At 45.4% G+C, this 16,102-nt stretch overlaps 1 protein-coding gene across 3 annotated transcripts in view; it reads right to left on the bottom strand.

Moving 5' to 3' along the window:
- PRICKLE2 (prickle planar cell polarity protein 2) overlaps positions 1–16,102 on the bottom strand; it is a 348,904-nt gene that overhangs the window by 150,366 nt on the left and 182,436 nt on the right. The gene's annotated exons all lie outside the window — the stretch shown is intronic.

The following is a 16,102-nucleotide window of genomic DNA, read 5'->3' as shown; positions in this document are numbered from 1 at the left end:
CCTGCCCATTATGCTTGAGGGCAGGAGAGGGAGAGAGCAGAGAAGATTGAGCTTGGGAGACTTTCATTAAACACCATTCTGTTAGCATAAGACCTTGGGGAAGATGGTTATCAATCTGGGGTTCATGTTCTAACTACATTAAACACGGCTGAAAACTCTAGCTGCTGTATTCTCTGTTTATATGCTGGGTCTAAGCTCCAGGATGACCAATGGATGTCTGAAACCATGGATGGTATTGGTGATGGCTGGTCTTTTTGTTTTTGTTTTTTGTCAGTTTGGCATAAATTAGAGCTACTTGGAGAAAGGACTCTCAATTTAAAAAAAAAAAATGCCTCCATAAGATTGGCCAGTAGGCAAGTCTGTCATGTGTTTTCTTGATTGGTGATAGATGTGGGAAGGCCCGGCCCACTATGGGTTGTGTCACCCCTGGGTTGTGGTCCTGGGGTGTATAAGAAAACAAAACAAAACAAAACAAAACAAAACAAAACAAAAAGAGCTGAGCAAGCCAAGAGGATCAAGCCAGTAAGCAACATTCCTTTGTGGCTTCTTCATCAGTTCCCGCCTCCAGGCTTCTGCCTTGAGTTTCTGCCCTGACCTCCCTGGACGATGGACTACAGGCTGTCCGTACGATGAAATAAACCCTTTCCTCTCCAAATTGCTTTTTGTCATGATGTTTTATCACAATAGACAACCTAACTAAGACAGTACTCATTACAGCTTATCTACGTGTGTGTGTATGTGCACACGCATGCGTGGGTGGGTGCATGTGTGGCCAGAGAGGAACCTTGGGTGTTGTTTCTCAAGCACTACCCACCTTTCTTTGGGACAGGATCTCTCAGTGACCTGGAACTCACCAAGTAGGATAGAGCGACTGGCTGGGGAGCCTGAGGGTTCTGTCTTCCCGCCCCGGCACTGGGATTACAAGGATGTGCCATCATGCCCAGATATTCTTTGGTTTTATTTATATTTTTCCAAGCGGACTCTGAAGACAAACCCGGGTTCTCATGCTAGCAAGGCAAGCACTTTACTGACTGAGCTATTTCCCCATCTTTGAAACCCACACGCCGCTTGAATACAAATACTGTAATATCGGCACTCTGATAGCAGAACGGTGACTGAGCGACTTGCGGGCAGGTACGGCACATAGAATTGTGCACAGGACAAAGGGATGGTTCTTGTGCCTGGTAGGACAAAGTAGGTCATGAGTCAGCGTGAGCGCTGTCAGAGCAGTCACAGTTTAAAACATATAAACTGTTTAGTTCTGGATGTGCCCTTGAATATTTTTAGATCACAGTTGGGACAAAGTAACTTAAACCATGGAAAATGAAACAGCAGCTAGAAGTGGACTGCTGCTATTTCCCCAGTATTTCCTCTTCTGCTTCAGAACAGCGTTTTAATCCAAGCACAGTAACAGCTGCAGCAAACAACCACCTTCTCCTTTAACACACGACAGTCCTATGTGCACGTTCCAGCGAAGAAGCCGTGTTAACATGGAACTTTGGGAAAGCTCGTGCTCCGTTTTCTTTCTTGCTGCCTGGATTGCAGATGTGGTGGCGGCAGCAGTTGGTAAGATCGTGACGGTGGAGTGACTTTGAAGTAAGAAGCCATCTGCTAAGCTGGCAGGGCTGGACAAAACAAATCTGGGTCTCTAGGACAGTGAAGCAGTGAGACCAGATCTTTACAGCTGCTCTCGGGCAGTAATGTAAATAAAACTCGCGTCTGCCGGGGCAAAGGCAGCCTGCCACCTGCTTTTGTGGCTCTTGAGCTACGAGAGACTTTTATAGATGAACATTTGCCATCACTGACAGGAGACTGGAACTCTATGCCCTTTATCCCTTCCTCCCCTCAAAAGGACTATAACTCACCTCTTTGTATTTTTAATTTAATCAACAGAATTCTATGGGAATTTGATTTCTCTTTAAATAGATACAGCCCTGATTTTTTTTTTTTTATCTCTTGGTTTGCAAAACCTAAAATATTTGCATGCGGATCTTTACAAAGCATCCACTGACCCATGATGTAGTGAAGTCCCTATTGCACTGTGTTTATAAAGAAAATGCTCAATACATGACAACTACTATTATAATCATATCTCTGAAAGGCACAAAAACTTCTGTGAGCTATTACAGTCCCACAGAAAAGCACGGCATAATTGCTTATTGATTTGAAGAGAGACACTCCTGTCCAGCCCCACCCACCCTGTGCCCACACACACTTCTTGGTCAATTATGAAAGAAAAACTGACACAAGAGCCTAACAGAGACATTTAAAATACATTCCCCCCCCGCCATGCTTCCCTCCTCACTCATTTCTCACAGATGTATTTTTAGGTCCACCTAATACAAAAGTGAGAACTCAGCAAGGAGTTTGGGGGCACCGAGCCTAATACTGTTTAGATCTCTTTGGAGTGTTTTGGTAACTGAGCCCAACATGTAGCATTTTTTCCAACTAATTCAACAAATGCCAACCTGACACAAGTTAATGGAATCCCGGGCAGAGTCACCCACATATGTTATTAACCAGCTGGCACATCATAGCAACACTTCGGTTATTATTCTAGGACCAAAATCAGCTTGAGGATCCAGGAAGTATCTTGAACTGACAATACTAGTTGAGGAAGCAGAGGTTTCGGCCTCTTCAGCAAAGGAAAAAAGCGCACGGTTGAGCTGGATCGGCAGCTCCTAAGCCTTTTGGAAAGTGGCACCAGGTTTCTGGCTCATGGCCATAGCACTCTGGCGGCCTGTGCCAGCTCCTCCCACTAACTTCTGCCTCTGCCCCAACCTTCAGCTATCATCTGCACGACAGTCGGGGTTCCTCCAAACCTAGTCTTCGGATTTTGAAATGGGAGGGCAGGAAGCTGTTCACAGTGGCCATCTTCTGCCTCCTCAGAGCAGCCAGAGAAGGAAGCGGTAGGTAAGCGAATAGCACCGAGTGGGATGCCGGGAGGCAGACCAGGATCACACATTCAGCCCCCATTCTACTACGTGGTAGAACTAAAGGGCAGATTCTGTGCTTGTTCAGAAGGTACTGGTACCATCAAGAACAAGCAATGGGTACCCACAGCTTGGGAGGTGGTGGATGGGTAATCCAGGGAAAGAGAACAGTTCTTTGTAATATCCTGGGCTCCAATACTCCCCAACTTATATGTTGAAATCTTAACCTGTGGTGACAGTGCTAGGAGGTGGAAGTTTTTTACATGGTAACTAGGTCCTAAGGACAGAGCTCTCTAGATTGAATGGGTGCCCTCTGTGAAGGGGTCCCCCATGCCAAACATGCTAGTTCGCATCTGTAACCACGGCACTCCGGAGGCTGAAGCTGTAGGGTCTCTGTTGAGTTCAAGGACAGCTTGGGCCACACAGACAACTCCAGGCAAGTCGGCACTACAGAAGTGAGACCTTGATTCGAAAAAGAGAGGAGGAAGGAGGAGGAGAGGGAAAGAGAGGGTAGGAAAGGGAGACAAGATATGAACACAGGAGGAGGGAGAGAGGAAGGCAGGGAAGGAAGGAAAGGAGAAAGATGAATGCTCTCTCACAGAGCTAGCGAGCTCTTCTCTTCCATCACACAGACAGACAGGAGGGATGACAGCAGACATTGGCTAACCCTTCCCAGCTTCCGGAACTGTGAAGATTCTGCTTACTCATCTAAGACACTTTTGTTTTCAAGGTGAGGCAGTAGCTGGAATGACTGAATATGGGGGAAATCAAGGGGTCAAGGGACTGACAGTTGAGTTCTGACACTATCCATTCTCTTGTAAGCTAAGTGCTAGGATGTTCACGATGGCACCTGCCTGGATAGAACACCAAGACAAAAGGCAACTCTGGGTAGCTTTACTTGGCTTTTCAGGTCACAGTCCACCCCTTCAGTAAAGCAAGAACTTAAAGCATCACCTACAGCCAAACATGGATAAAGAATGAACGCATCTTTGCTCACTGGCCTCAGAGCGAGCTTTCTGTACTCTCACACCGTGCAGGGCATGCCTCGTGGCGTGGGGTTGCCTACCCTTCAGGATGCTCTTCACCTCAATTAACAAGCCAGACAAGGCCAATTTGATCTAGGTAATTCCTCCTTAAGGATCTCTTTCCATGCAATTCTAGGTTGTATCAGCTTGGCAGCTAAAATGAACCGGGACCAGCACTATCTGTGATGGCATCTAACTAGAAGCTAACCAAATTCTCATGTACAACCAAATGTAAAATTGTGGTAAATTTCTTTTCTTTACTTTTTTTTTTTTACCAGTTTTTCTTTTGAGAATTCATATGATACATTTACATAATTATCCCCCTTCTGCCTTCAAGTCCTCTCATACCTTCTGCCACACACTCCCTCTCAAATTTATAACCTCTTCATTAACTATTATTGTTACACATACACTGGAGCTGATAAATACAATTGGCAGAATCTCTTTAGTGTGTGTGTGTGTGTGTGTGTGTTTTAGGGGATGGCCACTTGGGAATGGATGGATAACTGAGGGGGGGGGTAAACTGAGTATCCCTGTCTCATCAGTCTTTAATTGCCTGTGTGATTTCCCCTCACCCACATTGGCATGTCAACTACAGTTGCCATTTTTCAGGTCTTATTTTGGCAGCCATATTGTTGAGATTTCAGGGGTTCAGTTCCTCTGTGACATACAGAGAACACTATCTCACAGGAGACTTCCTGGTTCCCTGGTGCTTACACCCTTTCTATTCCTTCTTCCTGGAGCCTTAGGGGTAGGGACTATATTGCAGATAGATCAACTGGGGTTGGGCGCTCTTCAATCACTTGTTCTTTATGTTTTGACAAGTTGTGAATTTCTGCAATGGTCTCAAGTCTGCTGTCAAAAGAAGGCTCTTTGATGAGGGGTAGGGGCTGCACTTACCTGCGGGTATGAAGTAAGTGTTTAGGATGCAGCTACAAATTACGTTGGCTTAGGAAAGCAGTGGTAGTAAGTTCTTCTCCAGGGTCCATAGCCTCACCAGCCATGGGTAATGGTTTGCAATATCAAACATGAATCCTTCCTGTCAGGCAGCCCTACGCCCAGTTAGCTGTTGGTTAACCCTAAGACATAAGTGCCTCTATTGCAACTTTTGGGATGCCTTGTTATTCTAGTCACTGTGGTGGTCTGTGGCTTTACAGCTGGGTAGGGCTAGTAGTTGCTTTTCTCCCTTGGCAGTTGAGTAGCAAGCGCCTTGTGGTACCATGAGCACATCTGAGACCTTGGGAAGGAGGCTTCTGGGTCAGATCCAGCTCGGTTCCTCCAAAGTGTGTGGTGATTTCAGCAATAGACTTTACATTCATCTGGGAGGCAACCAGGGTCAATGATGATAGCCTGTGTTGTTTTGGGAATCCCCTGGCAAACAATTCAAAAGGAGGTTTCCCATGCCTGGCACTGGGGATTTTGTTAGATAGTCTGTAGGTTTATTTTGGTGGTGGCTGGTAACTATCTCCTCAAGTAGTGTATCTATCTATCTATCTATCTATCTATCTATCTATCTATCTATCTTCTATTTATAGATAGATAGAGAGTGTGGTGTATATTATAATAGCAATACATAGCAGTTAAAATGATTTGCAAATATATACAACAAAATAATGGAAACTTGCAAACAAAACACTGATCAAAATGGATACAGAAGAATAAAGTACAAAACAGGCAAAATCTATGTTAGAAATAAGAATAATGGCGAGAGACATAGAGGAAGGTCAAAAGGGGACACCTGAGACACTGAAACATTCTACCTCTTGACTTGTATGTGGGTCAAGAACAGCACACCGTTGAACATTTGGTAAGCTAAGCAGCTATGATATGTGTGCTGTTTCCTATTGATTGTCAACAGGATCTAAAAACCACCCGGGAGACCAGCTTCCAGGCACATCGGTGAGGTGTTATCTAGGTTAGGTTAGCCTTTCCTCATATCTGGAAAGGATTATCCAGACTAGGCTAATTGGGGTGAGAAGACACACTCTAAAAGTCAGTGGCTCCTCTTCAGGGGTGAGATCCTAGGATTCATAAAAAGAACAAGGTGTGGTAAGCACTGGTATTCATCCATTCATCAGCCTCTTTTTCCTGACAGAGGAGGCGAAGTGACCAGCCTTTTCCAGGACCTGCTGCCATGACTTCCCTACCATGATGGGCGAGACCCTGGATCTATGAGCCCAAATAAAGCCTTTTTTAAAGAGATGTTTGCACCAGGAAGAGTAACTAAGGCAATATATTTACTCTCCTACAGCTACATGCTGTGCAGCAGTGCAATGACTTAAAAAATATAACGTAGTCTTCAAGAGACCTAGAACCACAACAAACAAGTTTTGGAAACACCTCTGGGTATTCTTAGGCTAGCGAAGGCCACATGACCTCACCAGACAAAAGGTTAGGAGAAGGAACGTGATGGTGGTGACAACAAGACAGCAGTAGTGAAGACATAGCTTGTTGTTGGTCTTTTCTTACTTGGTAGCCCAGGCTGCACCTAAGCTTGAAGCAATCATACTGCCTCAGCCCCCTAAATGCTGGGCTTGCAGGTCTGGGCCACCATATCCCACTGAATGCATAACTACAATGCAGTAATATTCACCCACTATCCACCTGTGCCACATTTAGCATTTTAACTCAGATAGTAAAACGCTTTCCTTGAAAACATGAGGACCTGACTTCAAGCTTCAATGTGAAAAATCTAGACATGGCAGTATGCTTATAACGTTAGTGTTGGGGAGTCAGAGATAGATGGGTCCCTGTGCGTTACTGGCCAGTCAACCTGGCCTGGAGCTGGGGGACCTCAAGTCCAGTAAGAGATCATATTTCATTAAAAAAAAAAAAAGGTTAGTGATGCCTAAGAAACAATGGCCAGGGTTGTTCTCTGGTTTCCACACAGATGCACGCGTGCACACACACCCACACACATATCCTATGAACTACTAAAGCTTCTGTAATTATATCTCATTTTAAATTTGAGCATCCCGAGGCTCTAAGAAGGTGAGAAAGAGACCTGACTTGTGCTGTATATTCACTCACAACCAGCAAAGTGGGAACTTGACCCAGGTCTCCTGATCTGAATCACAGTGGTGGTCTGAAAAATCATCTTTCAAAGGTCTGTCTATGTCTTAATCTCTAGAACCTGTAAACATTACCTTATTTGGGGGAAAAGGTCTTTGGAAATAATTAAATAAAGGAATTACGATGCAGACATCTTAAGATTCAAATGGGTCCCAGGTGTCATCAGGAGGAAGACAGAGGGAAGTTTGTCACATGTCTGAGAAGTCAGTGTGCAGACTGAAGTAGTCATGGGAGCGACATAACCAAGGGCTGCCTGAAGTTATGGAGAAAAGAAAGAAGTCTTCCCCCAAGTCACTGAAAGGATGCACATCCCTGCTAGGTCTTCAAAATCATGAGAGCGATTTTTCCTGATTGACCGAGTTGTGGCACTTTGGCAGACTAGCCCTAGGAACACAATATAGTTCCCATTAACTACACCTCACCCAGCATCATCTAAAGGGAAGGTCATGGAAAAACAATCAGGGATCCCAGAGGTTAGAGAGACCCTACAAAGTTGTTTTTCTGGTTTTTGTTGTTGTTGTTGTTCTTTGTTTTGTTTTGGTTTGTTTGTTTTTGTTTTGTTTTCTCACTGTTCCTTAAGAATGGGATATAATAATGTACATATCTTCAGTGTTGACAGACTCTTGGCTGCCTTGTGAGGATCCATAAGCAAGCATTGTGAGGAAGTGCTGCAGTAGAGCATGCTATGCCAATGAGGTGGAAAGGCCCTCAGTGGCCCTCCTAATACCCTAGGAACAATGCCTCCTGGGAATGGGGCTCATTAATAGAGCATAGGATTAGCATAAGCAAAGCCCTAGGTTTAATCCTCAGCAATCAAACGGAAAAGCTTAAGAGTTACCATCTGTCAAGCTTGTAAGTAGTTTTCTAGAGCCTTCTTACAGAAATGCAGAAGTTGGATTGGATAATGCCCACGGACCCTTCCGATTCTTACATTCCTTCTCACTAGAGATATTTATTATATTATTTTATATGCATGTTTTGTTTGCATGTATGTTTGTGCACTATGTGTGTGTGGTGCCCATAAAGGTCAGAAGAGAGCTTTGGATCACTGGGACTAGAGTTTACAGATGGTCGGGATGTGGGTGCTGGGAATCGAACCTGGCCTTTTGCAAATGCTGAGCCAAGTCTTTGGCCCTTTCAAATTCTCACATTCTCTTTTATATCCACACTAGTGGTTTCCTCCACCATTTCACACATTTGCCAATTGCACAGCATTGTAAAAGGGACCCCTCAGGCTGGAGAGATGGCTCAGCCATTAAAGTCTAGGCTCACAACCAAAAATACACAAGGGGCCGTTCCTTTTCTGACCACAGCTCTAAGCAAGCAAAGTCTCTAGGCCATTGCAATCCCAGCAACACAAGGAGCAGTGCCAGTAGGTGAGCCAAGCCCGTGGGTTCCAGAAGCATGCTGTGTCATTTTCCCCTTTCTCTGGGATGGGCATTCACAGCAGTATCTGCTGGCTTTTACTGTTTTCAGTTCACAGACTTGCAATCCTTTGCAAGCACTCCAACAGCGATACTGGGTAAGATGTGGGAGCCAACTCTGGGGTCAGTACGGACAGGAAGTCTTGCCGCATCGTGCATACAGTCCAACTTTTGTTCTTGGGGAAGGACTTGGTCTAAGAGATCCAAACATAAATATGTGTTTACTGCACTCTAAGTTCCCGAGGCATTTGAGGGGGTGTTGTAGCTCATGTTAAGAGCTTGGGCATTCCGAGTAAATTCCCTGAACAGCTGCATCTGATGAAACTTCCTAGACAAGAAAGCTCAAAAGCCAAGGCTTCAAAGGAAGCCATTAGCCAGAGTGTACTTTTTCAAAGGTGATGAAACATATACACCCACTGCAAGGACACCTTCCAGAGGTTACAGACCTCCATCCAAGGTGATGATCGCTGACCTCATTTAAAGAGGTGAAGCTCAGCAATGTTAAGTATAGAAACTTAGCAGGGTCAAGAAACACATTAATTTTTCCATATCTCAGGAAGTGGAGAAAAGATGAGAGAGAGAGAGAGAGAGAGAGAGAGAGAGAGAGAGAGGGAAGAGAGAGGGAGAGAGAGGAGTAAATAATAAGATTTTAAATTTAAATTAGTCAACAATTTTCTTGCAGTTGCTATGCCAGGCACTAGGCAAGGAAACAGTCAAAATCTGTTTAGGGAGCCACTAGTAAGTGACAGGAACTGACAATGGTGTTGAGACTCATGGGACACAGCCACTGGATTGAAAAGACCAGGAAGAATGGACAGAGGGTCAGGATCTCAAAAGCAACTGCTCCAGATCTTGAGGAGTGCCTTGGAGAAAGGTTAATAAGAGAAAGCAGACAAGAAGCACGTGAGCTATGAGAGGTGGAGATGACCTAGCACCAAGAAGGAGGCTTCTCCTGACAGAACGGAATTTAAGATCTCAGAGGTGATAAACTGCCATCCAGGCAATGCTGTCGGAGGTCTTTCTAAGAAGGCAGAACACCCAGTGTGGGAAGGGAGGCAGTGCTCACAGGCCCATGTGCCTAAGGCCTGGAGCTAGTGGCTTGAGAGAGGGGAGAGAGAGGTCCTCTAGCAGATGAGGACCTGATCTTGATGGAGTCAGAGGGGGAGGGAAGTGATTTTGCAGTTTTGTCCTTATTGCAATGGGGAGCTGCTGGAGGGATAAACAGGGGAGTGTTATGATCCGAGTCAAACTTTGACACTAGTTTGAAGGAATGTAACTAAGTAATCAAGGTGAGATACGGTGAAGTGGTTGGAGGCTGGGCATACACTGCTTCCTGGCCTTGTAGCTGCCATCAAGTAAGCAGTGTCCATTGGGACAAATGTCCTTTCTATCCTAATGGGACCTGCACACAGCAAAATGCACGGTTCATTATGTGTGGCGTTTGATAAATTCTGACAAATGCCCAAATTCGGACCTTTCCAAGACCTTCTTCCTCTCACCCAGTCTGCCTCAGTTTGGGGTGCATTTCCGGAAAAGAAATTTTCAGCTGAGGCACCTGGGCAGCTGGGGGTACCCTAGGCTGACATGGTGAGGACCAAGACAAAGGACAAATCCAAGACTACAGTGCACCAAGCTTGAGAAGCCCACTGAATACTTGATGAAAGCCACTGAAAACAGACATGTGCTAATAATAGTCAGCCTTCTGGGTTCTTGAGTTCCTTATCTGTGGATTTAACATAAGACAGATTCAAAGGGATTTTTTTTTAAATGTGTCAGTCCAAATAGGTACATACTCTACCCAGTTTCCATTCTTATCTAAACAGAACAGCACTAGAGCCGTTTATTTAGGATTTATGCTGCTTTAGATGTTTTAGATCATCTAGAGATGAGTTAAAGGAGCTAGAACAGTTCTTAACCTGTGGGTCACGACTCCTTCAGGGGGTCACAAAGCAAATATCCTGCCTATCCAATAGTTACATTATGATTCATAACAGTAGCAGCACTACAGTTATGAAGTATTCATGAAACTAATTACATGATTGGGGTTGCAGCGTTACAGTTATGAAGTATTCATGAAAATAATTACGTGACTGGAGGTCACTCCACCATGAGAAACTGTATTAAAGTGACAATGACACAAGTCTGGAGCTCAGGAGACAGAGGCCCAGGCTGGAGATATGAACCTGCTGGACATTACCATGTGACATCATGAAGCCACAGAGGAAACGACATCCATTTAAAGTGGAAGAGTCGCCTCCTTTCAGATGGAAAAGGACAGGGCCGCCCAACTTCCGAAGAAGTTGAAGAGATGCAGGAGCAGCAAGGTACACCCGACCAGAGGAAGTAAAGCAAGTGGGAGACACTGACATCTATGGAGAAGCAGGAGGGAGGGACGCAGTTGCACAGTTGCTGCTCTCAGGCAGAGCCCATCTCTACTTCCCTCCTCTCCACTAATCCTTCTCCATTACAGACAAGGGAACTGAGGTTCCACAGTATGGCCTGCTACAATGCCACTTAGCTAGGTAGCTTCCCCTTCGGTACGCTCTGCAGCACATCCGAGGGTGAGGCTGAAACTGGGTCCAGGGCCTCACTAGCCTATAACATGCAAAGCCACGGTTAACAAGAGTTCTATCTGCCCACCCCCCACCTCCAGTCTCTCACGTTTCCAGTGTCAAGGCAAACAGTGAGGCCTCAAGAAAGACACATACAAGATCACACGTGTTAAGAATCCATGAAACCTTCCATGTTCTCGGTTGTAGAAGCAATTCATCAAGCAGATGTCCTCTCAGTCACAGGAAGGAGACCGCAGCCCCAAGGCAGCACAGGCGCCTCTTGGAACTGTGTTGGAACAAAGTGCTTTCACATACTTTCTGTCACTCCTACCCCCAGGACAGAGAGGGTGATGTGGGCTTTCTATTTCACAGATGGTGAAAGCAAAGCTCTTGAGGTTAAGAGGTTTTTCATGCATCAAAATCTACAGTGATTAAGCCCCATGTCTCCCCCGACCCCCACCCCAACCCCAAATCAGTACTGGTCCTCAGCCTGAAGGTTAGAAGAAATGAAGGCAAGACAAGAGAGAAATGAGCCAACAGACTCACCTCTGCCCGTCTTCTTGGCAATAACCCTTTGTACGTCTACAGGATTCTCCCCAGAATGGACGAGCACACAGAGATAGAGGAAGAGATAAGACTACACAAGGGCCCTGTCCTGTAAGTAAGTCAGGAGAGAGGGCTTAGCACTGCTAGGTAGATAAGAGACCTTCAAGGAGTTGTCCTAGCCTGGTGGAGAGGGAGTGGCACCTGTGGGAAAGGCCTGTAGAAGGGCAGAGATTTCTAAAATTGGAAGACTGAAACACACAAGGCCATCCCTCCTAGCTTGAACTCTCTCCATCCAGCACTTGAAGGCTCCATGACAAGGTGGCTATGCACTGACGCGTTAGCGGATTCCCTCTGTATAGTCACCCTAATTTCCACACCCCACAGCAGATGTGAGGTCCCCCAAGGACAGCTGTCTACAGAACGTGGGCATCTTAGAGAGGATCCCTGAGCAAAGAGGTTGGGGTGGGGGCGGTGGTAGTTATTAAAGAGCATCTGAGAATTAAAGACCTGAAGCTCTGCTTGGGAGTGGGGACAGTCACAGGCCCAGGTGCTCTGGGAGGAAACTTAGTAGACTGCTAATCTAGGGAAGTGACTGGATCTCACCGAGAAACGAGGTTTGGATAGTGTGGACCTCTTGGAACTCTTGTTTTTGTGATGGGGATAAGATGGTAATGAACAAAGTGCCTGTGAAGATGCAGTCCAAGGCTCGACCCTGAGTGTGTGTGTGTGTGTGTTGAAAGCGGACTTCCAGGCCATACCGTAGACCTGTGGAGGCCGAGACTTCAAAGGACATTCTCATACGCAGGGACGTCAGACAGCGTGCTAAGGCATTTGGCCTGTGCTTGGCAAAGACACAAGTAGCATCCTGTGTGTTACCATGATCATTTCCTGGGATGGATTTCCTTGTGTTCAAAATTAGGGTTTGTCTGAAATCCAACACAACAGATATTTGCTCATGCCTAGAAGTGTGAACATACCCTCAATTGTTAATAAATAAGGCAGTAGGGCAATAGAGATAGGAGGAACAAAAGTTCAAGGGTACCCTGAGGTACATAGCAGCATTCCATTTCAAAACATAAAATTAAAAAAAAAAAATTTAAGAGCTAAGGATAATAATAATCCAGGTGAACCTAGAATAACCTCACATCAAGACTAGCACAGATCAAGTAGTCTTTTTTTTTTTTTTTTAAGTAAAGCAAAGGTAACATTCAAGGTTCTAATGAACAGTGGTCCATATGATACTCAGGATGGATTAGCATCCAGGCTGATGAAGAGCTCTGTCAACAGGAAGGGCTGGTCACAGTCACGTTGATTTCCACATTTCCACGGGTCAAATGTGTAGTGCTCCTCCAAGGCCTCCAGGCTCAGTTCTGGGGCTGTGTCTGTCCCCTCTCCTGCTCTACACCTTTCCTTCCCATGGAGGTCACCTGGATTACAACAGTCTTCTTTGCCTGTCCTACAGCAAGATACAAAACAGCGGCTCTCAACCGTCCTGCCGCTGCGACCCTTTAATACAGCTCCTCATGGTGTGGTGAGCCCTAACCATGAAATCATTGCATTGCTACTTCATCATCACTGTCATATTGCTACTGTTATGAATCGTAATGTAAATAAATGATGACCCATTGGGAGGGGGGGTCACAACCCACAGGTTGAAAACCGTTAATATAAAAGAACACAAAAGGCACCATAGGAGCTTGACAAGGAGACCAATGGATCCAACAAATCTGGGCCCTGGGTAGGGGTGGGGGTGGGGCCGCAGAGACTGATGCACAAACCGAGGACCATGCATGATGGGGATCTAGACCTTCTGTTCAGAAGTAGTCCATAGGCAGCACAGTATCCTTGTGGGTCCCCTAATATGGGGAGTAGGGGCTACCTCTAACGTGGACTTTGGTGCCCACTCATTGATCACATCTCCCTGGTGGGGCGGCCTTGGCAGGCCACAGAGGAAGAGGATGCAGGCAGTCCAGATGAGACTTGATAGACTGGGGTCAGATGATAGGGGAGGAGGGCTCCCTCTTTCTCAGGACTAAGGGAGAGGGGGAGGAGGGGCAGGGATGGAGGGAGAGTGGGACAGGGAAGAGATGAGGGAGGGGACTACAGTCAGGATATAAAGTGAATTAATTAGAAATTGAAAAAATGCTTATGTGTTTGTGAAGAATAAAAATCTTTATAAATAAATAAAAAACTACTGTTCTGGAAACTGAAAAAAAATTTTTTTGCATCTTAACCAAATAAAATTTTCTTTCTATCTACATTTTGAAAAAGAAAAATACATTAAAAACCTTTTTAGAACATTACATTGAAATATGAGCTTTCACCAAGTATCGTCATATTTAACTAGGATTACCAGACTGTGATTTGGAAGCAAAAATCATTGTTCCCTCTGCTTCTGTCCATTGACATAAGAATACCATACTGTGTTTATAATTTCCCAGTGTGTCCCATTTTATAACGGAGCTAGGAAGGGCTTAATGTGCCTGGGTATTTTTCAGGAGTGATTAAGAAAGATATCTTGGGGAATACAAAAACTCTGAGATTTGTTTTTCCTAATTAAAAACCACAGAACTCTGTGCACACAACCACACAGGCCTGCACCGTGCCTCGCAGGTGTCCCTGGGAGTCTTTTAATTGTCAGTTCTTCTCATGGTTGATGCTCTTCTGGGTAAACCGAACACAGAACCAGCTTGCTGCCTTGCAAATGGCCCTACAAAGACCAGAAACACCACCATCAAGTTGCTGAGCACTGGGTCAAGCCTTTGAATTGCTCCCATTCCTGAAGGCATCCGTGTCCCCCAGGATAACAATCACCATGTAAAGGAAATGCTGTGAAAGGAAGCCAGCAGTCCTTCCTGCTGACGATGGTGAGAGGAGGCCAGTGGGAAGTCAGGCTACATACCACGGTCTCAGAAATGAACTCCATCTTATAAGGCTCAGAAAGGAGCCATACAAGACTGCAAGGCACGGAGTCTTATCACTTGAGAGGCTAAGGTAGGAGGATCGTGAGTTCAAGGCCAGCTTGAGCTAATAGTGGGGGTTGCGGATGGGGGGAGGATTCAAAAAGGGAATGCGAGGGGTGGTGACAGGTTTTCAGTTTCTTAAAGGGAAGTACATCTCCAAATTAACAATAAAATAAAAACAAATTAACAAATAAAATAAAAGGCTTACTGATAGAGAAGCTGAAAAGTGAGGCTAAAGGGACCAACACAGAAAGATTGCCTGGTAACAGGGCTTTCTTGTATTACATGCAAAGCTGCGTACCATCTGAGGCTGATTCAGGAAAATGTTCAAATCTCCTGGTAATTTTCTGCAGACAGGATGTTCATCATCTCCAAACACACACACACACACACACACACACACACACACACACGTGTGCACACACTATACACATGCACCCCAAACACACCACACACACTACACACACATACACATGTACCACACACACACCACACACACGCACCAGACACACATGCACATACCACACACATGCATGTACCACACACACCACACATCCCTCTCTTACTCTCACATACACACACCCATACAAACTACACACATGCACATACTACACACATGCACCATACACACCACATACTCACATATGCACATACTACACACATCATGCACCCCACACCCCCCACATCCCTCCCTTGTTCTCACATATACACACTCATACATACACATACATGTACATACCACATACATGTACACACTACACACATGCACCCCCCCACATATTCACATATGCACGTACCACACATATCATGTACCACACATACATACACCCACACATCCCTCCCTTACTCTCACATATACACACCCATACATACCACACACATGTACACACATACACACATGAACACACCAAACATGTACATACCTCACACATGCACACACCATACACATACACACACCACACACATGTACAAATCACACACATGCACACACCATACACATGTACAAATCACACACATGCACACACCACACACATGCACACACTATACATATACACATCACACACACACGCACACGCACACACACACACACACACACACACACACACCCTACATCCAATGATTTATACTCTAAAATCTATCTGCCTTTGGAACAAAAAGATGTTTTCCTCTTGAAAAGCAGCCATGATCTGTTATTCTACCAAAGTGTTCCTTCCCCTAAAGCAGAAATAAGTCACTCAGGAAGGCCGTCCTGATGTGCTCTGCATTTCTTGAAACCTTCGTTGTCCAGTCAACACTTTCCCGGGCAGGTCCCCAGAAAGCCGTTGAGCGCTGGGCAGTCACTGAGTAAGAGCACAAGCTTGCTCCTATGCTTGTTTTTATCTCCCCTGTCTCCTCGTTGGCCCCACAGGAAGAAGTCTTGTGGTGGGGCGAGCCCGATGAGCTGCATAAATTCTTCTCCACTCAGGTCATCGACACCTTTATGTGAACTGCTCAGTGGCTGGGATGATTCGGCAATTGATGGTTTGAAAGGAGAAAGGCACAGATCCTTGCCTGGTGGGATTATTATTTTTTCTGTCTGTACAGATT

The sequence above is a fragment of the Acomys minous genome (assembly GCF_964271855.1).
Source record: "Acomys minous genome assembly, chromosome: 17".
NCBI lineage: Eukaryota > Metazoa > Chordata > Mammalia > Rodentia > Muridae > Acomys > Acomys minous.
Note: the sequence above shows the minus strand (reverse complement) of the source record. Positions and strands in the feature narration are given on the sequence as shown.